Raw genomic sequence first — 24,035 nt, forward strand, 5'->3', positions numbered from 1 at the left:
TCCAATAGTATCCTATTTAAATTTCACTATAACTATTAGATACCTACCATTTAAGATGCTTTTTATGTCATGCTGGTTTCCTTTTTTTCATAATGTTATGTTATATGATCAACAAGTTATGACATGTTTTTACATTGCTATAACTCATCAAAATAAGTTAAGCAACTTTAAACTTGTTTACAAGTTACACAAGATTCAACACATTTTTTAGTCAGTTTAATGTAATTTAAGTTGAAATGACTTAAACATCCAAGTTGATTGTACTTAAAAATTTAAGGCAGAAACTTATTTTTACAGTGTATTTATACTATATATATATATATATATATATATATATATATATATATATATATATATATATATATATATACAAGCAATAATAAACCAGCAAATGATTATGAGACACACGTTACTATTTCTTCTCTCAAGTTACAATTGCATTTCACTTCTCATATATGACTAGTTAGAATGGGTATAGCCTACTTTATAGGCCAATTTCAATTCAAATGAAGTATTATGATTAAAGATCTCAGGCCAACAAGTGCAATTCACAGTTTCTAAATAGATACAATAATTACAGGTCCCTATAGTGACTATAGCATATCAAAGGAATTAATTTATGCAATAAATAAGTAATAACATAAAAAAGATATTCGTTAGTTTTAAGCATTAAATGTTTGAGCGGTTTGCCATACTGAGAATTGAAACTGTTTCTTGTGCGGCCACCCGTAGGCGAAAAATAGATGAACAGCAATGAAGCTGCAGACAAATATTTGGTCAACATACTCTCGAGCTGAGAGGAGAATAAAACATGGTTAGACTGTCGAAGTTTTTATAGCCTATTAAGCACTTCAAATACTGTTGGCAAGATTCTTCACAACAGAACGCCTGTAAATTAGAATCTGGTATTTCAGTTCTCTAAGCTTTGCTTTCCAGGAAATGAAAGAGCGAATGATTGTGTGGCTTCAAGAGTTGCACAACATGCCCATACTCCGCTATATGTATGGCATTTATGGGAGACTCGGTGTGCTTTACCTGTTTGGTGCGGGGGTTTAGCTTATGCCTACCTCGCAGTCGCAGCATGGACTGAATCGGGGATTCAGGGACTGTAAGAAAGCCAGCCCACGATGCGCGCACACCCTCGGTGTCCACCAATCAGCGCGCGCGCACAGACCGCAACCTCGTAATGACGCGTGTCACCACAGACGACTGGAGCGCCGAAAAGGTTTACCCGTATATTTTGTACTTTTGAGATGCCGAAAAGCGTGTCTCATAGAGAGAGAGAGCGCACCGCGGCAGCCTGAAATGTGCTATTACCAAACTAAAAGATAACCTATATTTATTTTAATGCCGTTTCAACGTGACGTCTACATCATAATTTAAAAGAGGTGCAGTCATCTGGCATTATCAGATGGCTCTCAATAATTAAAGGCAATCACATCCGCATAAACGGGGATGAAGCTGACCATAACCATGCATAAAATACATAAACATCTCTCAGGAGGGTCTTTAATCATGCTGTAATTTATGTCTTGCGTTCGCTCACTGTGTTGCTGGAAAATGCCAGCCTTGCTCACAGATTGCATGAGGCTGTCAGCAAGAGTGCTTATTAATTCCCTCTTGGCAGTGACGGTCTGTTAAAATGTGAGCTATCATATTGAATTGCATCAATTTCTGTTTTGCTTAGCTTGCTAATCCCATCAGTCCATCATCATTTTGGACTAGTGCTACATCTACAAAATGAAAGGCTCCATCTTCTAATTCAGTGGTGACTTTTTTAATAAGCGATTTCTACAATCTACTTCCTAATGTGCTTCTGACCACTCACATCATGATGATTGGGTGTTAATGATAGGAGAACGTGTTATCTCGGATATCTTAAACGTAGAGGGCCATTAATCCCACATTCCAGGGGGCTCAGAGTGATCCCAGGTGAAATGGAGAGGGCCCAGGATGCCTGGTGAGTTGGAAGGAGAGAAGGGTGCTCGGTGCGAAGGAGACCAGGAATGTCCGGGCTTCTTCCAGGAACCGTGATGGTGGAGAAAAAGATATGTGTGCATCAGCAGGTCATAAAGCTCTCCCTACTATGCTGGAAAGACTCACTATGTCTTTGCAACATGAAAGCGTACTCTGCTGCGTAAACTCACCTGACTCGTGAAAAGAGCATTTTTACAAGCACAGTACAATGCGGCAAAAATGCACTTTCATTCCAAACGTGAAAATAGTGCCTTGGACCCCAGCTTTTACTGGCCTCGAACAATGTGCTATTATAGAGTGTTTTTTATGCTGTGATTTATATTGCAGCAGTGTTGGCAGATTACAGCCAAGCCCTCCAGCTCATTACAGTCCGTGTGGCATTCCCACTGAAGCACAATAGACTCAGTGATGCTGCCATGTGACCCTTTACCTTGCTTGCACTGTCGATCAGGAGAGGGGTTGATGTCATCCGCTTTTGGAACGCTCCAGGACGGACACACTCTCGGTGTGGGAGGCGGGACAACGATGCGGCCGGAAACAATGGGAACCTGGAAAATGAGATGGGGCGATTCGGGTCAGTGTCATGAATTACGGAAAGGCTTTTGTTATGTAAGGCAAGACTTGGATTTCAGTGGGTTTTGTAGATTTGATCCCACAACACTGCCCCTAAAGGATGCTAAATATATCGTCGTGGAGGTCCAAAGACAACAAGCCAACGCACTGTGACACACTTACTCCTCATTAGAGATGAATAGCACATTGTGGTTGGTCTGAGATCTCGGAGGATCATTAAAACCTTTCCTCAATGCTGTATTTACTAGTTGTCAATCAAGAGAAGATTGTATGCCTCATGACCCACATTCGCTGCTGTGTAGAGCCATCGGATGGGGAAATAATTGACAATGCTCAGGAAAGAGCATGTAAGACTGAAGAGTTTCTCACTCTATCTCTTTGTCTTTGAGACCAGCTTTGTTCACATTTGCCTGCAGATATGAATCCCAATAGGAATGAATGTTTGAATACTTAACAGGTTAACATATGCTAAAAGTTTTTTTTTTTCATTTTCTACCAAACATGGTTTACAAATCACTACAGCCTTCTTATCCACCTTATTTTTGGACACAAAAGTAAGCTACTTTCTGTGAGTGCTCGAGACTTCCGATTCCGATTAACCGCTACACTGTAAACAATGATTTTTTTTCAAAGTTGTAGATAAAAACAACTTTGGAGTACGTTTTACAAAAAAATACTATTTCAGTTATTCTACTTCAGAATTTCATGTTTAATTCAATGTACTACACACTCTGTGTCCTTTACTAAGATTAGAAAGCATTCATTTTCTGAGTGAGAGATGAGATATAGATATCAACACATAGAGACTGTGTCTTAGCTGTGATTAGCATTTACAGACATTCTAAACTCTATTGGAGTTAGACAACAAGTGTCAGGACCTACTCATTGTCGTATTCATATTCTAGATCTAATATTGTCACATGGAATCAATGTTGATGCCGTTGAAATTCTGCTGCAGAGTGATGACATCTCAGATCATTATTTAATCTCATGTATACTTAATTTAGCCAAGGTTGTAAAGCCGACTCTTATAAATATGGTAGAACTATCACTTCTGCCACTAAAGATTAGCCTAGAAATCTAGATGCACCCTAGCGGCAGAAAAATGTATTTTGCAGCCAGGGTAGTCTAGCAACTCTCCGTTGACTTTCGGAGCTGTAAAACCTAAATTGGGTCAGGCCAATCACATCGTGTATAGAGTAGGCAGGGCGGGCTTAACATAATGACGACAGAGTTGCGACGGTTCCCTGCTACTTGAAAACAAAGAATGGCGGCTGCTGGCGAACAGTCTTTCGAATCGGCTTTGGCCGCGACTCTGGAGGACTTGGAGTTAAGTTTTTCTTTGAGAAAAGAGCAAAGAACGGCACTTAAGTCATTCTTAAAAAAGGAAGATGTGTTCGTAGTTTTGCCGGCCAGATTCAAAAGTTGAATCTATCGACTAACGTTAGCTCCGCTGTTGGGAAAACGCTCTGGTTGGTTGAAGCGCTGTCCTATTGCGTGCAGAGTGAATTTGAAAGACAGCCGTTTATCCCGCCCCTTGGATTGAGCCGTGTCTATGGTGAGTTGCCAGACCTAACATCTTGATGTAGGTCTGGCTTGCCAGGCTAACTAAAGATTGCTTTATAAATAATCTTCCTGATCAATTTCATCTCGTCAGCATCCCAGATAGCTTAGAAGAACTTGATTGTTGCAACAGAAATTAGTCAATTACAGGCCGATCTAGAATCTACCTTTTCTGTCAAAATTAATAGAAAAGGGAGTATCCTCACAACTATGTTCCTTTTTTAGAAAGAAATGGTATCTGCGAGGATTTCCAGTCAGGATTTAGACCAAACCATCAATCAAAAGTTCAGTATGGAGTACCACAAGGCTCAGTACTAGGACCGTTGCTGTTCACCCTGTACATGCTACCCTTGGGAGATATCATTAGGAAGCATGGCATTAGTTTTCACTGTTATGCTGATGATACTCAGCTCTATATTCCCTGGAAATCCAGAGTTCTCGCGAGAGCACAAGTTGAATTTGCTCAGCGAGTTTTCTCTGGCGTCGAGTAATGATGCTCATTAAATATGCCCTTGTATCAGCTGCACCAATCACATCGGGTTATCTAATATAGGCGGACCAGAGGCGAGCTAAACAGATGACGACAGCGCTGTGACGTCGAAGTCATTAGTAAACATTGTAAGATGGCTATGGATGAACACCAGTTGTTTGAAACGGCTTTTGCTGCAACAATGAACGAGTTAGACTTGGCTTTTTATCTAAAAGAGGAACAGAAGACGGCGCTCGAATCGTTCCTTTGCAATGAGGGCGTTTTTGCTGTTTTGCTGACCGGATACGGCAAGTATCAAATCTACCAGTTAGCGCCGCTGGTAGTTAAGCGTATGGGGCTTGTTGTGATTGGTCGTAGTGTTATCCAATTGTGTGCAGTGAGATTTTCAAATACATACTTGGTACCGCCCCTCGAGTTGGGCGATTTTCATTAGTCGATGCCAGACCATTAATCTTTCAGATTTAGGTCTGGATTTCCAGGCTAACGAAACGCACCAATTCACAAAATTAACGAAATGCATAGCTTCCAATAATTAAATTACCACCCAATTTAATTATTGGGCAAAAAACCTCTGCACATATTAACCCAGAATACTGTCTAACAATTGATGGCTGCTCTGTCAAGTCTTCGTCGTCGGTTAGGAACCTGGGTGTGCTATTTGATACCAATCGTTCATTTGAAAGCCACGTTTCTAGCATCTGTAAAACCACATTCCTCCATCTTAAAAATATATCTAAATTACGACATATGCTTTCAATGAAAAATGCGGAACAGTTAGTTCATGCGTTCATGACATCAAGGCTAGATTATTGTAATGCTCTACTGGGTGGTTTCCCTGCACGCTTAATAAACAAAGTCCATGTTGAATGATGGACACATAACTCAGTTTAGTATTACGTTGATTCTTTACTGGAGAACTGAATATACTAATCACATGTAGTTTTAGACCAACAACCACCGTACGCGTTTCACGTCCTAACTACGGAATACCCAAAAGTACAATTGCGATTCATATATAACTAAGAACATATAATCAATGTTCTACATCCCCTTTCTTTAGTAATCTCTCATCAGCTTATAACAACAAATATCGACATCAACTCAAAATCAAAGCATGTATAACCAAATATGCTATTGGCACTTAAAGTGTCACATTTTATGAACAAACAAAACTCAGAACATTTTACTCCAAATGCTTTAACAGTCTCTTAGTAGGTCACTAGATATACTGTGGATTTGGTTTCGAGATTCTGCCTGAGCGAGTCACATAAAGTTTTTTTTTCTGATTCTTTGGCAGGTACAATGGCTTCCGATTTTAATTCAGAGTCAGTAGCAGTCACTTGTGCACTTGGGTGATCGGAAAGGAAACTTTGATCTTTTCCTGGTGTACAAACTTTTGGATGTTCTGCTGGGTTGTATTCATCATTTTGTGGTGGCAAAGTCTCAGGGACTGGTAAGATGTGTCTACGATTCCTTCTATAATCCCTCCCCTCTGATTCCACCAAATACGATCTTGGTTCCTTGCAGATGTCTTTGATGATTCCCACTTTTTTGTACCCTTGAGGTGTTTGTAACCTGACTACTTCACCTTTGAAAAGAGGACGGAGTGGCTTGCTGCTTTTGTCATAATACCGCTTCTGTTGATGACGCTTGTGTGCAAGTCGATTTCTGACCATGACATGGCTTTTGGTGGAAGGGACTAGCAACTTTCTGTCAATTGGGAGTGTTGTCCGTGTTTGTCTTGACAGAAGTCTTTCTGCTGGTGATCCGAGAATTCCATCACGAGGTATGTTTCTCAAATTGAGTAGATCGAGGAAGACATCTGTTCCGTCTCGCTTTGATTTTTCCATCAACTCTTTTGCACTTCGCACCGCTCGTTCTGCTAATCCATTGGATTGCGGATATTCCAGGCTGCTTGTTACATGAACGAAATCCCAGGAACTTGCGAAGTTCTTAAATTGTTGACTGGAAAATTGTGTTCCGTTGTCTGTGATCACTTTTTGGGGACAGCCATGTACTGAAAAGTGTCTCTTTAATTTTGTAATCACAGCGGTCGATGTAAGACTGCGAAGAAGATCTATTTCAAACCAACTTGAATATGAGTCCACCAGAACAAGATAATGTTGGCCATTCCATTCAAATAGATCAGTTGCAACAATTGACCAGGGAAGTTCTGGAGTATCATGTAGCTTCAGTGGTTCCTTTTGTTGGTGCTGTTTCATACCATTGCAGACTGAACATGAAGCACACTCCTTCTCAATGTCCTTGTTCATTGAAGGCCAAAACACTACACCTCGTGCTCTGCGTTTTGTTGATTCTACTCCAGGATGCCCTCTATGAAGAATAGTGATGTATTCTTTCTGCAGTGACTTGGGGATCACAGCTTTTGGGCCTTTCATCACAACCCCATCCTTCGTTGTCAGCTCATCTCGGTATGGGTAGTACTGGTGGAGTTCAAGTGAAAGTTTTGCCTGTCGGTCTGGCCAGCCCTGTTGTATTGTCCTGGAAAGCTGTTGCAATGTTGGATCTGTGGCTGTGTGCTCTTCCAACTCAATGAGCCTTGATAGCGAGATGTGCTCAACAGACATTACTTCAAAGTCGGCCTTCTCACTGCTTAACACTTCTGTGTTTTTCATTGGGGCACGTGAAAGAGTGTCAGCCAGAAACATTTCTTTTCCTCTTTTGTAGCTTATCACGAAGTCATACTTCTGAAGCCTTAACATCATGCGTTGTAATCGCGCTGGAGCCATGTGCAGTGGATTGTTGAGTATCGTCACTAATGGCTGATGGTCTGTTTCGATGTGGATTTTCTTTCCGTATATGTAGTCGTGAAACTTACCACATGCAAACACCACTGCAAGAAGCCCTTTCTCAATTTGAGCATATTGTCTCTCGGTTTGTGTCAGGGTCCGTGAAGCATATGCTATGGCAGCATTTTGTTGAAGGCATGCCGCGCCAAGTCCATATTGTGAAGCGTCACACGTCAGTGTAACAGGTTTTTTTTACGTCGTAATATCTCAGTGTTGGTGGGCTTGTGATGACCTCTTTCAGCTTGTTGAATGCATCTTGATGTTGTTTAAGCCAGCACCATTCCATATCTTTGTGAGTCAGCTCTCGTAAGGGTGCTGAGAGGTCGCTGAAACCTGGAATGAATTTTCCAAGATAGTTAACCATCCCTAGGAAGCGTTGTAGAGCTGTGACATTCTCTGGGACTTCCATCTCTGTGATGGCTTTGATCTTTGAAGGGTCTGGTTTCAGTTGTGAATATATGTCCTACATAGCATACTTCTGACAGCCGAAACTTACATTTGAGAGGGTTAAGTCTAAGGTTGACCTTTTGTGCACGATCCAGCACTTTTTAAAGATTTTCGTCATGTTCTTCCACATCCTTTCCTCCCACAAAGATGTCGTCCACTATAATAGCACATGGATAACATTCGAATATTTGTTCCATTGTCCTTTGGAACACCTCGCTCGCTGTGCTAATTCCAAATGGCATGCGTAGAAATCGGTATCTCCCAAATGGGGAGTTGAACGTTGTCAACATTGATGATTTTTCATCAAGAGAAATTTGCCAGAAGGAGCTTTTCGCATCCAAGACGGAAAAGACAGAGGAATCCAGCATTTTAGATGCGACTTCCTCTACTGTACGCATGGGGTGGTGTGGACGTAGGAGGGCCTTATTAAGGTCTTTTGGGTCAATGCATAGTCTTATCTCCTCTGAATTCTTTTTGTGGGTTGCCACCATTGATGATACCCATTCGGTGGGCTCCGAGACTGGGGTAAGAACACCCATATTGACCATTCTTCGTAATTCTGCTTCGACCCTGCCCTGCATGGCTGCTGGGATTTTGCGTGCAGGTTTTACAACTGGGTGAACTGCTGGGTTCAGTCTCATTGAATATGTTACAAAGCTTGCAAAGCTTGAAACTTCATCTGCTGTCACATGATGAATTTCTTTGTTGAACGAGACCAGTTTCATTTGTAAGCAGTCTGGCAGACCTATCAATGGTTGCACGTTTCTTTTTATCACATAAAACGAGAGGTTATATGCCCTTTCTGATAAGTGGCAGATGAAAGTAGCAAAGCCTGCTGTGGGTATCTCCTCACCTCCATAGGCTATGAGCTTGGTCTTCTTCGATGAGCTTAAATCCTCTCCATTTTTTATTTTCATGAACAAATCCTCAGAAATGACATTACATTTGGCTCCTGTGTCTACTTTAAAATCAACTGAATGTCCATTGATGTACACAGTGCTAATTAGCTCAGTCTTTTGAGGGGTTTTCTTTTCCTCAGTTCGTACAGCAGCCTTTTCAAGTGACACTCCATCCACGTAGTAAGATTCATCTGCGCTATCTGTGGAAGTTTCTTTTGGTTTGAGCTGGTCTACAGCTCTTCTCCGTCTATTCGGCATGTGCTTTGGTGTAGTTTTACAGCACTTCTTGAAATTATTCCATTTTTTTATATTTGTGGCACTGTTGACCATAAGCTAAGCATTTTTCCTTTTTTGCTTCATGCTTGCCTCCACAACTATTACAATTTATGATCTGAGAGCTTGTGCGATCAGAGTTGGATCTTTGTTTAAATCCTTGTGTAATTTTAGTCTTCGTCTTGTGGTACACACTGTCCACGTTAGTGTTGCTTTTAGGCGCTGCAAGAGTATTTGTGTGCAGATCTGTTAGTTCGTGGATTTGACACAATTCTATTGCTTTGGCTAGTGTTAACTCACTGTCTCTCAATAGAATTTTTCTCATACCATCATTGGTCACGCCACACACAAGTCTGTCTCTTATGAGTTCATCTGTTAGATCACCAAATCTGCACGTCTTTGCTTTGTTCCTTAAATCACTCACGTATGCTTCTATGGTTTCACCGGGTTTTTGGTTTCTCATATTAAACTTATGGCGTTCCATAGTTACATTTGTTTGTGGGTTGCATAACTCACGGAATTTCCGTTTTATACATTCCGGGTTCTCTCTGGTTTCAGCCTCCGCGTTCATCCGTCGTTGCTCTCCTTCTCCCGTATACACGGCTGGTGCATACACAAACGCGCGCTCCCGCTCGATGGCTTCTGAGCCGGCCAAATTAAGGAGAATAAATGCCTGTGTCTTGGCATCTTTGTCTGAGTGAGCAGCTGCTATAAATATATCGTATTCTTGCTCGAATACGCGCCAGTTCTCACTAATGTTGCCATCAAACACTAGAGGTTCGGGTCTTCGGAAGCCTTCCGCCATTTCTGACGAGGTATGCGAAACTTTTTTTTATCAAGTCTTTTCGATGAAACTTGACTTTTTTCAAAGGCGTTCTCTTTTCCACGAACCATCTTCTGACACCATGTTGAATGATGGACACATAACTCAGTTTAGTATAACGTTGATTCTTTACTGGAGAACTGAATATACTAATCACATGTAGTTTTAGACCAACAACCACCGTACGTGTTCCACGTCCTAACTACGGAATACCCAAAAGTACAATTGCGATTCATATAACTAAGAACATATAATCAATGTTCTACAGTCCAGTTGCTCCAAAACACAGCAGCTGGAGTTCTCATTAGAACCAGAAAGTATGACCACATTAGCCCCGTTCTGTCAACCCTGCATTGGCTCCCTATTAAACATCGTATACATTTTAAAATATTGCTGACTACTTACAAAGCACTAAATGGTTTAGCTCCCCAGTACTTGAGCGAGCTCTTAACGCATTATAGTCCTTCATGTCTATTGCAATCTCAAAATTCTGGCCAGTTGATAATACCTAGAATATCAAAATCAACTGCAGGTGGTAGATCCTTCTCCTATTTAGCACCTAAACTTTGGAACAGTCTTCCTAACATTGTCCGGGAAGACTAAAAACGCATCTCATTTACCTGACATATATATAGGAACATTATACATTTCTATTATTCAAATCAGTTAAATGGCTGTTAAATTATTAGGCTGCATAGATTAGGTCAGCCGGAACCGGGGACACTTCCTATAACACCGTATCCAGATCAGATGGTGGACCTGCGCCTGGACCCATCCACAACGCATCCCTGAAGTGCCAGCCTCATCAGCCTTGTGAAGGCCTCATCGACACGACAGCCATCGGCACTAATCCTCAACAAACTCAACAAACCATACCGGCGTGATGATTCCGACTTCCCACCTGATGGAGCTGGATAAATATTCTGAATGTTCTGATTCAATCTGACTTCTGACCTGTAATGCTGCCTGAATCATAATCATACACTGTTCGCTTGTTGGCCAGAGGAGAACTGGCCCCCGACTGATCCTGGTTTCTCCCAAGTTTTTTTTTTCTCCATTCTGTCACCTGATGGAGTTTTTGTTCCTTGCCACTGTTGCCTTGGCTTTTGGCTTGCTTAGTTGGGGACATTTAATTTAATATTCAACAATATTATTGATCTGCCTTACTTAGGGTCGACGATGACGCAATGTTCTTCTAGAAAACAAACTTTGTTGTATTATTTTCATGTTATCACTGTGAAGCTGCTTTGATACAATCTGTATTGTAAAAAGCGCTATATAAATAAAGGTGACTTGACTTGACTTGGCTTGAGTGAAAATTGTTTCTACACCAATTTTTTTTAATGTATAGGTACATAAACGAATAGTTCAGCCATGAAACTCTATTCACGTTCGGATTGGTTTATCAAACGTAATGTTCACAGCCAACTGATTTCAAGTATTTATTATCATGTCCCTACACCTACACGCATCAAACGAATGCACTATATCTCTGTGCACAATGCAAGTTCTCTATCCCTCCACCTCCCCAGCACCACCTGCCTAGATCTGCTTCAGCAGAAGCAAGAAGCAAGTCATTTTGCAGAAGCAAGTCATACTTGCTCTGTAGCAGCAGCGAAGCAGATCTAGTCTGCCAAGAGCAAACTAATGCACATTTAATTTTATTAATAAAATGTTTTAAATTATCTCGAGAGTTGTCAAGACTGAACTAGAAGAATAACTATGGAAGCTTGTTTCCGGCATGGAATAAACCATTTTAAAGATAAAGGAGTCTTTTTAACTCACAATTCTGTCTTTCATTCTGAGATATCTTGCAATTGTGAGTTGTAAAGTCAGAATTACGAGGTGTAAACTTGCAATTGTGAGTTACAAAGTCAGAATTGTGTGATAGAAACTCGCAAATGCAAGAAATAAAGTCAGAATTGTGAGATATACAGCCACAATTCTGAATTCTTTTCTCAGAAAAGCAGGTGACACAGGAAGCCTCGCACATTCAAGTTATGGCTGTGTTCACTCTTATGTTAAAAATAAGGTGGATAACAAAGATAAAAATATCTAGTTCAGTCATCACATCATTTACTACACAGCCCAAGCTGATTGGCCTCTGCAGATCCTACAGCCAATGAGATTGCTTGCTCAACATTTAAATAGCCTGGTTCAGTGCGCTATCAAAGTTCGTCTGAAACCCTCCACCTCCTCCAGCTCCACCTGTCTAGATCAGCTACGGGATTTATGTATGCCTATTCATGCAGCAGCATAAATGCTGACAGAAGCGTGTCTGTTGGTGGTAGAAAGTCCATATTGCTCTGCAGCAGCGTGTATAACAGATTAGTCTGTCAAAACCAAATACATTAACATTGTCATATTAACATGTTAGAACAATTTTCAAGAGATGTTATGATTGATTTGCAGTTTCACAAAACAGCTATAAAAAGATCATTCCAGAGTGGTTTGAAGAAATAATTGCACCCTACAATTTCCTTGACTAGTGGCAATGGTGTGGGTCATACATTTGCTCATTTGAGTGTGTGTAAGCAAGCAGACACATGAATGCCTCATCGGCAGCCATTGCCTATGTGACAGGGAGCATGCGATCGCATGAAGCCTGAAGGAGGGGGGTTTTCTGACCCTGCCTGAGGCAGAGGAAGGGCAGCAGCGGACACCCACTTTACTTGACTTCCCGCCTGGATCCTTGGGGTGGAGGCTTAACGGGGGGCTCAATCAGCTTACAGGCCTTTTGTTGAGCAGCAGCGCTCTCACCCATACCTTCCCCCGCTCACAATTCTTCTGTAAACATCAATGATTGATCTGCCATCTCTGTTCGGAGGGTTTATGTCAATCTAATAGCACACTTTGAGTAAACATGGCTTAGTTGTACCTCACCAGCAGGTAGTTTTCTGTTAGATTAAGATGGGAAAATGTTAACAATAGAAGGATAAATGTGTCCTTTCTCTTTATAAAATGTTTTGAGAAATTAAAGGTATAGTTCTCCCAGAAATGAAAATTCTGTCATCATTTACTCACCCTCATGTTGTTCCAAATCTGTATGACTTTCTTTCTTCTGTGGAACACAAAAGAAGATATTTTCAAGCTGAGAAAATAATGTTTTTGACAAAGATTTCGCTGATCAAAACATAGATTTAGTAAATCGAGTCCATAAAGACCGCCAAATCTTGCACATTCATATACCTCTTTGTGGGTTCAACATTTTTCTCTGTAACATTATACAGTTTTGATTTACATGCTGTTGAATGTTTGGTGATCACGTTAGCTTTACTTGTGCATAAGCAACTTCTATTCACGCCTTCTGGTTTATGCAGATCTTCTTCTTCGCTCGTTTTTGGATCCGGAGATGCTGAACTATTTCAGTAACAGCACCCCCTACCATATAACAGTGAAAACATAGATTGCGGGAAAAACTTGTCAATGGTGGGAAAAGAGCTAAGAAATATCTGAGTGTTTTTTGTACATACAAGATTAATGGCAACCAAAATGGCATATGAATATTGTTCAACATATCTTTTTTTTTGTATCTTCCAAAGAAGAAAGAAAGTCATACAAGTTTGGAACAGTATGAGGGTGAGTAAATTATAACAGAATTTTCATTTTTGGAAGAACTGTCCCTTTAACTGTAAGTAGCAACAGACAATAGGAAGTGTATATGAAAGTACTGTTGCATACTTTGACCATACAGACAGACAACTGCATGTGAAGACTTGATTTTTTTATTATTTATTTGGTCAATGTAAATTTCATTATTCATGTATGTGTGATGTATTATGTATATTATTATAACATCAGCCTGCCCAGGGACTACGGGTGGAACTTAGCTCTTGAGCTAAAACCTGGTGCATCTCTCCCCTTGAGGTTAATGTTTATTGTACATTAACTGTACATTAACCCTGTTTCAAAAAACAAAACAAAAAAAAAAAAACTAAAAAAAATGTAAGATGAAAATACAGTCCCACTTTATATTAAGTGGATTTAAGTACTATGTACTTACATTGAAATTAATAATTTGATACAATGGACTTATTGTGTACATTCATGGTTTTACATTGAACTTATATTTTAAAAATACCTACATGTAATTACAGCTGTAATTAATGTATGAATTACATTTGTAATGACATGGTTGACCCTTCCCTTACACCTTAACCCACCCTTAAACCTACCCATACCACCAAACCTGTCCCTAACCTTACCCGTATCCCACCTCAATAGCAGAAAGTGTTTTATAATACAACATGAACACAATAATTACACAGTAGTACATATTTTTCAATGTAAGTACATAGTACTTAAAGCCACTTAATATAAAGTGGGACCGAAAATACTTATCTTATAATTTCATTCTAATCACTGTAAGTGATACCGTATCTGTATCTGTTTAGGTCTATTTTTGTCTCTGTGAAATAACATTTTGTAATTCCAGCCCATAAATTCAAAACTTGACTTCAAGATTTTTTTCTTCACTCTCAGAACAAACATACCCTTGTATGCCTCCTTGTTAAAAAAAAAGAAAGTTTTTCATTTGCCTGGCTTTATCATTTGAATACTGTGTAAAAGCAGGCCTGCGACCAAAGAAAACTACTGAAACATTGCCTATTGAAGTTTAGCAATAAATTCTGTGAAATCGTAAATCATGACTTATTTTAAGCCAATCCCACTGACGTTTCCAATGAAATTGATCACATATTTAACACATTTAGATTTAATGAAGTCATATTATTATACAAAAGTTTGAAAAAATACTGTGTGAAAAGTGCATATTACTTGTCCTGCTTCTCTCCTATTGTATGCTGGCACAATCCTTACATTTCACATCAGCTTTCAGACTCGAAGGTTTTCAAAAATGTTTTCCACACAGACTTGCAATTTCATAATGGATGGGAATGTATCAAATGTGCCAATTTGTGACGGATGAAATGTCCTGATAAGGGTTCAGACTGGTTCTGTAATGATAGGTCATTCATTTCCAACCTGATTCAGAAATGCATCGCAAGACACCCTAATAATATAACAGCTCTATAAAACTATGGCATCTTCACTTCAGTGGTGGTGGAAACTGACTCTATAATCTTGATCTCCCGGACCTTTGTTTTTCTTTTCTCCCATTGTCTGTTGGCACATTTTGAATTGTTCCGAAGGCAGAAAGCTTGGACTTTGTGACAGGTATAAAGATCCCGGAGAGGCGAACCTATATAAGATGCTTCTGACACCTCTGTCTTCTTCCTTTCCCCCCCTCATCGTACAGCCATGTCCAGTCTTCACTGATCACAGAATATGCCAGTAGGAGCAAAAGTTGTCCATGTGTGGAATCTTCTATGTGGCTTATTCATAGTAGTTATAATGAAAAATCAAGACAGACTCCTCTTTCACAGTAGTTACTAACAATTGTCGCACTACCATGAACATGACACATCTTTCTAAAAGAGAAGTCATGATGAAGGACAACTCTGATATCAGATGCCACATGAACCAAGCAGAGCAAGTACTGACATGCCAGAGTCACTTAGCTTCCTGACCTAGAGGTGAAAGTTCACCATCTATCATCGCTTCCTGAGGAAAGCTTACATTGGAGGTCTAAACCTGCCATGAGCGGATCACTGGACTACACATTCATTCTCACAACGACATGGCCTTGTGTCAGGATTTTTAATGCTTCCAATTGCTCTTAACGTTTTTGGTTGTAAACAATTATTGATTCTTTTTGTACTTTTATACAATGAATATTTTGTGTGGAAATGCAATTTCATTGTCAAGTGATGAGATTTTCAATAATATCAACAAAGAACTACTGAACAACAGTACTTACAACACGTTATTTGAAACAGTTCAGTACATTGATATAAAGGTAGGGTAAGAAATGTCTTTTATAAACACTTTTTGTTGTACTGGTTGATTCTCTCTTCACATCTTGATAGCAATCAATAATAGAAGTAGCCTAAATATTAAAACATGTACATACCTTCTGTGGAAGTCTCGGGACAAAAACATTTTCATCCAATCATTGCATTCGGTCCTATACATGTCCTACCTGCCTATCAATGCATGAATTTTCATACCTCTGCCTACCCTGCTTGTGCAGACATCACACCTTTTCAATACGTTTCACGAGAATATGCAGAGTTACAGACAGTCACAGAGTGCCAAAAACAAACAGCAGCCACTTTTTATAGAACCTCCTGAGCTTTGGAGACACTCTTTCAAAGCTAAATTGCTATTGCTGCTAGCCTCTACGCAATTGCCTATCCTTAAATCACAGATTTTTGTAAGCTGAAGGAGTTTGATTCACTAAAAAGAACCGGCTCATTTGAGTAATTTGTTCTGTTATCGAGCTACACTGTTCACTCGCACTGTTGTTGTCTGTTGTAATTTAAAAAAATGGTTTCCAAAACCTATTTTATGCTGCAAAATGTTTTGCCATGTAACTTAAATGTGTTTCATGTTGTAGCACCTAAATTACCTAGTTTTATTTGAGTCAAAATTATTACTGATTCAACCTGACTAGAATACTAGGTAACACTAAAGGCCCGTTCACACCAAGAACGATAACCATAAAGATAACTATATCAGCTACGTATATATTAACTATAAATGCTCAAGCTCTTTAAAGCAGGAGCTCTCACTCGCTGCCAGTGTTGTTGTTTTTTGTTCATCAGCCGGAAAAAAATAGAAAGTGATTCCAACAACATGTTTTCTGTCATTATAGCTGTAGTGTGGATGCTGCTATTTTCAATAAATCTTTGTCATTATCATTATAGTTATCATCCTTAACTCAAGTAAATCCCTTTGTAAAAAAAAGTCTTTTTTTTCTTGTTTTGTTGTCTCTTCCATCTATCTCTATCTATTTTCTCATTCGCTGTGGGTGTCCATTGTGCTGTGGAAGGGGACATGTCAGAGACATAGCAGTGAGAAATATGTGATAATTATTATCTTCAGGATGGCCATCTGTCATCTCTTCCCCTCCAGCTATTTGCTGCTCCTACATTCTTGGTGCTGTAAAGCTGGCTGAGAGAAGACAGTTGTTGGGGTTCAAGTTGGCTGGAGAACGGTGGTGTGGGCAAAAGCATCTGACCGACGCTGGTGGTGTGTAAAATGAGGGGGCTGTGATGGCGTTGAGTGTGATAGTGAACAGACCTCAGCTTTGACCAAGATTGTCTTCTGACTTGCTTCTCATTTTACTGTCAGTGTTTTTCCTCTCTTCCCTTTGTAGCTTGGATGATTTTCCATTGTTTCATTCACTTACAAGAGCTGCAACAAATTATCTCCTCACAACATGAATGACAGGATACCTTCAAAATCAGCACGCAACACTCAAGTGAGTCTTGGTGGCATTTAGTCCAAACAATGTGACTTGACTATCAAAAGCTTATGGTGAGTGACACAGTATCCATGCAGACTGATTCTGGAAGAAATTGAAAGCTTAACGAACGCCTTTAAAGGTCAGACTGAGCACAGATTGAGCTCGTTTTTTTTTTTTTATCTAGCTGCTATGTAGTTGTTGAGTGCTGTTGCAAAGTAATGCTTATCAGGGCGGTTCTAGGAACTAACTAATTACTTTTGTGTTTTACTGGAAAGCAGTAAAACAAGATTTATAAGACACCAGATTTCAACCATAATATTTACATAACTAAAGTAGCCAAAAAAGTGTGATTCCTGGAAAGCTGAAGATGCATTAAGTTGATCAAAGTGACAGTAATGACTTTTACATTGATTTATATTTCAAATAAATGCTGTTCTTTTGTACTTTCTATTCACCAAAGAATTCTGGAAAAAAATGATCAGTTTCCACCAAAATATTAAGCACAACAGTTTTCAACATTAATAATAAGAAATGTTTCTTGAGCAGCAAGTAAGCATCATGTGAATCTGAAGACTGGAGTAATGATGCTGAAAATTCTGCAAATAAAAGTATAGAAGTCATGAAGTCTTTAGTGAGTGCAAGAGACACTTTCTACACCAAACCTTTGAACGGTAATATATGCAATTTTATTGATATTGCCTAAATAGACTTCATGCATATTGTGCAGCAAATTATTATTTTTTTTGCCTCAAATCAGTGCAGTTGAAAATGATCAACATCAGTGGCTATTTACAAGAGTACTGCAACAACGTACTGGTGTTGTGTGTCATTTTCCTTCTCCGAACACTAGACCCAGACGTTGAATTTTTTGCAGGGCTGCTTTCAAACCTCAGCTGTGTTTGAGTAACAGATGGTTTAATTAGAAAGGGCAGATTTCTCAGATGTAAGTTATGGGTGTCTGTGCAGCCTGTAGTATTTGAACCTATTCCCCACGGTCTCATATGAGAGATCAACGGTCCACAGATGTGGCTTTTCAAGTTATACAAGAGCCCAGTGATTCTGAATGATATTTTATTGACTTATGAAACAGTCATGTCAACAGAGTCCTCTCAGGCTGCAGAGAGGCTCTAGACCCATAAACCAAAGGCACACAGATGCTATGTTGTGTTTGTATGTGTGCGTATATGAGAGAGTGAAAGCACTGAGTCACCAGAGTTAGCGTTGAGATCATGTCACCCTTCACTGTGTAAAATAGAGACGTGTGACACGTTCTTCTTTGAAAGTAGGCCTGCTTTTCCAGGAATGTTTGGGAGTAAGTCACTTGATTTAAGTGCACTGGCTGCCAGGTTCTTACATACCGAGGCATCAGTTCACCAAACATAGCTTCTCATCTCTGGTCCAAATAGGCCAACTCAGAATGACTTATGATATACTGTATCGTCATTCATGTAAAATTAGCCTTTAGCACTTATTCATGCCATCTCAGTGAGTGAAGTATTTTGATATGAAAAGTCAGCCAAGCCAGAGGCTGTGAAATGAAAGGCATTGGTCAACTTTGCATATGACACAGGAGAAAATCTCTAATTTTATCATTTCTGACTCTTTTGTAGAGTTTGACTCTTGGGACAGGAATCCATTGAGTCACTGTGAGTCATTATTCAGACTATAAAGAAAGGCATTCAGTCGAGTACTGAACTTAGTGACACTTTAAACGTTTTCTTTGAATTCAAACTTAGGTTTTAATTAGTTTTACTGTAATTGAACAGAATGACACTGGAAAATGTGCACATTGTATTTTTTATGTCAGCCTTATGTTTTTACAGTACTCTCATCCATATGCCTGGGCCTTAACAGAAATTAACAATGTTAACCATACTTTTTTCTGAAATATAGTTTTAGTAGGCTACATGTAGTATAAACCATACTTTCTTGCAAATTTTTCACATAATTATTAATGGTTTGCATTATCCATCACCATTATTTGGTGGGATTAAAAGCTCATTTGCATGCAGTTTAAAGGGATAGTTCACCAAAAAATGAAAATTCTGTCATTAATTACTCACCCTCATGTCGTTCCAAACCTGTAAAACTTTCGTTCATCTTTGGAACACAAATGAAGATCTTTTTAATGAAATCTATTAGAGATTTCTGTCCCTTCATTGACAGCTACGCAACTACCACTTTCAAGCCCCAGGATGATAGTAAAGACATAATTAAAATAATCCATGTGACTCCAGTGGTTTAACCTCAGTTTTATGAAGTACCCCAGTTTGGCCAAAAAAAACTAAAACACACAATTTTCCATTTTATTTACAATCTTGAATGCATGTTCACCACGAAGCATGCGTGTTGTGTTAACGCGGGAGCAGACCTTGTTGCTTGAATGCGCATCAGAGATGAAAAGTTTGTAAATAAAGTGGTAAATTATGTTTTTTTCCCAAACAAAGCACTCTCGTTACTTCATAAAATTGAGGTTAAACCACTGGAGTCACATGGATTATTTTAATGATGTCTTTACTACCTTTCTGGGGCTTGAAAGTGGTAGTTGCGTAACTGTCAATGGAGGGACAGAAAACCCACCGATGTCATTAAAAAGATCTTCATTTGTGCTCAAAAGATGAACGAAAGTCTTAAGCCCGGGACACACCAAGCCGTCGGGCAGTTTTTAGTGCGTCGTGAGGGTGAGTAATTCATTAAAGACAGAATTTTCATTTTTGGGTGAACTAACCTTTAATAATTGACCAGAACATCCTATAATACAAGATTTTGTTAAGTGAACTCAATTGTACAAAAGACGCCATCCTCTGGTTGCAGCTCGTGTCACTTGCTGCTAAACCACCTGGAATGTAAGTGGTACAGCTCTCACGGCTCCACCTCTGCTCAGCATTCCCATGCAAAACTGGACTGCAAAGTGGATGCAGAAAGAGAAGAGCCAGAACCACCACACATAAATGGAAGCAAATACATGGAGTGCCTGAGGTTTCTTAAGTGGCCAGATTTTATGAGTAAATGATTAATTCCTCACATTTGGACACTTTTGCCTTTCCACAGCAACATATTTGCAGGCTAGACAGCTGGTACCAATTTTTGTACCCTAGTCGCTTCAAGGTCCAAGTGCATGTGTCTGTGTCTAGTGGCTCATTGTTGCAGTAATTCACTCCTTTCTCTCACGGCTAAGTTATAAATAGTTCTATTTTCCTCTCGGTATTTTTAGTCACGCTTACATCTCTGGGTCATTGAAGTTTTGTGCGTGTCACAGCTGCTGATTGTTGGTCTCCAGTCTCTTGTGACACCCTGGATCTTCTTGCCGATGCCATGTCCTGCTCCAACCATAGTTTGAGGAACTCCTGCTCTTCACCACTAAGCCATAATCACATATAATATAACCACACATAATATAATCACATAATCACCTTTTGAGTGTTGAGTTAGGATTTAACTTAATTTTGAGAAGAAAAGTCTGGATTTTATTGAAATTGGCTAAATGAAAACACAAATAAAAATAAACTCTACAAAACAGCCAAATGGTCAATAAATCTTGATTTAAAGGGTTAGTTCACCCAAAAATGATAATTCTGTCAGTAATTACTCACCCTCATGTTGTTCCACCCCCGTAAGACTTTCGTTCATCTTCGAAACACAAATTAAGATATTTTTGATTAAATCTGAGAGCTGTCTCACTCCTCCTCTTCTATGGGATCGAAACTTGCCGGCCCAGAAAGTTAGAAAAGACCATGTTTAAAGGTACAATATGCAAGAATTTTTGCCGCTAGAGGGCGCTACATTCCAAACAACAACAACAACGGCGTAGCTTGATGACGATGTGAAGGAGCGTGGAATGATGGGAACTGTCGTTTTAAACTCCACCGTGGATGTAAATCAGTCAGACGGGAATCGAAAAATCATGTTCATGGATGAGGCTAAGTTCTATTTTTATAAATGTTGCGTTTAATGACATGCTTTTTGTGGCGAGGGGGGCGTGGTTCAGCGCGGTCTGTGATGGGAGAGAAAAGAGACGAGCAAGTAGGTCAAGTGCAAATGCACCTGTGTCTTATTGCAGTGATCGGCGTGGAGAGACCGCTTATAAGCCGCGCTGGAACGAGAGAGAGACTGAAGAGAAAATTGGACGCAGAGGAAGAAAACCGGTGGATCCAAGCTCTCATTTTTGAACTGTTTTGTGCCGTCGCGGTTGCCACAGTGAATGCGCGTTGTGCGCGGCTTTTGTTTGTTTTGCTTTATTTTAATAAAGTACGAGTCCCAGTCACGACGACGCGTCTTCTTCCTTCCTGACTCTTAAACCTCATCACACTTTTATTTCATTAAAATGAATTAACCGCAAGAAAAGTAAGGTTTAATACTTCATAGATGTTACTGTATTTGTTGAATTCATTGTTGTGATAACGCTGCGCAGTTTTACATGTTCTAAACAATTGTTGTAAAAGTACATTCGAACATGCCCACATCATTTGCCAAAATACTGATTAATCTTTATGTATAACACATGCTATGTTTATTTACATGGCCATAAACACCAGACGTGATAAACAATGTCAATAAACTAAACACAAATCTAAAGCAATAATACTTTCCTTACATAAACATAACTATTACCGAATGCTACATTTGGAAAATATAAAATTAAGCATGCTTTGTCGACAGAACCAGCTGCAATCGGTAAAGAATAATTGTGTACCATAACGACTGCAAGAAACAAGCTAAAGTTTGTAGCTTGATAGACGCTACAACTACAACTTTCGCATTTGTCCAGGACTCCACGCAGTACGAGCGGAAACCGAGGGTGACGCGGATATGACGCAATTGACTGGCGACTCCCAGCTCACCCCTGCTCTAACGCCCCGTTTCCTTGGTTAAAATCGCAATTTTCTCACGATTTAAAAATAGTTGGAAACATTTGGGATATTGTAAGTAATCAACTTAACAAAATATATAACACTGGCCTTGAGATTTTGGGATATTTTAATGCAAAATTCTTACATATTGTACCTTTAAATAGTCCAAGTGACTACAGTGGCTCAACCATAAGTTTATCAAGCGACGAGAATACTTTTGTGGCAAAAAAAAAAAAAACGTGAACTCACGTCAGAGGCCCACACAGAAGAAAATGAATAGTTGAATAAAGTCGTTATTTTTGTGCACAAAAAGCATTCTCGTCACTTGATAAACTTATGGTTGAGTCACTGTAGTCACTTGGACTATTTTAAACATTGTTTTTTCTAACTTTCTTGGCTGGCAAGTTTCGATCCCATAGAAGCCTATGGAGGAGTGAGACAGCTCTCAGATTTAATCAAAAATATCTTAATTTGTGTTCCGAAGATGAACGAAAGTCTTACAGGGTTGGAACAACATGAAGGTGAGTAATCACTGACAGAATTTTCATTTTTGGGAGAACTAACCCTTTAACGGTCTCATCTCTCTATCTCTTTACCAAAGACGTGTATTTTTGCACATTGGATCAAGTATTTATAGCTTTGATGTAAGTCCAGGTGACTGAGGAGACACATGGCTGATCACATAAATTCTGGGTGTTCTACCATAACCTGTCAAACCAGTGATAAATCACATTTATTTCCATAAACACAGTAGCTCTGCTCCAAAACTTTCTCATTTTCGTGACAGAAACTCTTTTTCCATCTAAACAATGTTGCATCACACGTATCTTTCATGATAAAAGCAATCCCATAATGCAATGTGATGTGCTCAGTGAAGAGAAATCCAAGATGCTTAAAATGCTGCCTTAGAAGGGAGCTGTTAACAAGAGATTCTCCCACAGTTCTCAACAGACAACTAAACAAAAACAACAGGTTCTGACAAAATGTTAATTTCTGCAGTCTATTTAAAATGTTTAATTAATCTGAATGAAAAAAAAAGAACTGAAATAAAATAAAATAAAACGTCTGAATGAATGATTCAATGACTGACTCAGTCATTCATATTTGGCTGTATTCGGAACCACATTCTAGCGTACTCTTTCTATTTTCCCCATATTTTTCTATGGAAAAAAACAGTGATAGTGTTAGTATGGGGTTCCGAATTTAGCACTTCACTTGTTTCATTAATCAGCGTTTTTTAACGAATCTCTTAAATAAATGAATCAATGACAAATACATTTTTTTAACAGTCACTTGCCGCCACCTGGTGTAACGATGTAATTGACACAATCGTTATTTGAAGCACTTTCAAAAGATGATTTACTCTATTATTTGATTGCTTTGAACTTTTATCCCAGTACTATGAATATTTGTAACAAAATAATAGTGATATTGTGATGTAGCTGTGTCAGCAAGCCGGCCATATGGTTTGGAACAGCACTAATTGTATTATCTCCATTGAAAAAACTTTTAGAAAAGTAGCTGCTCTTTAAAATTAAAGATTTTTTACACTGTATACATAAGTTTTCATATTATTGTTGGCCTAGTTTACATTAATAACAATAACTGTAGAAATTAAGATATTTTGGTGGAACCAGTTGGTTTAGAAAAGTAAAAAGGACAAGATACCTACCATGCTGCACATAATGTATCAGAATATGATTAAGATAATTCGTTGAAACACTTCTTTGCTCTAGTTTTGCTGTCAACCGCCACTTCTACTGCTCTCCAGAGGCTCGACTACAGGGCAGTGAAAGAGTGTTTAAAAACCTGGGAGTGACAATGGAGAGGAGTAGAAACCAAATCCTTGTGGAATTTGGTTTTTGCTGTCAAAATGTTTTTGCATGAATGGCATTTAAGGATGTTAGGCCAAGTGTAATCCTTTCGTGGTGAGTCTTTTCATTCCATCATGTTTTTGCATACATAGACAGGCTACATTTTTCACTTTACGTTGAGACCAAAGTTGATATTAATGGCTTACT

General features: G+C 39.2%; 1 long non-coding RNA gene across 1 annotated transcript; it reads right to left on the reverse strand.

The window, feature by feature from the left end:
- Positions 1-1,200: 1,200 nt before the first annotated feature.
- Positions 1,201-13,171, reverse strand: LOC309505181. The gene is made up of 3 exons (XR_014208359.1): positions 13,045-13,171; positions 12,880-12,916; positions 1,201-2,525 (listed from the first exon to the last, which is right to left on the reverse strand). It is a non-coding gene; the product is annotated as an uncharacterized lncRNA (long non-coding RNA).
- Between the last annotated feature and the right edge of the window lie 10,864 nt (positions 13,172-24,035).

The sequence above is a fragment of the Leuciscus leuciscus genome (genome assembly GCF_965113295.1).
Source record: "Leuciscus leuciscus genome assembly, chromosome: 8".
Classification (NCBI taxonomy): domain Eukaryota; kingdom Metazoa; phylum Chordata; class Actinopteri; order Cypriniformes; family Leuciscidae; genus Leuciscus; species Leuciscus leuciscus.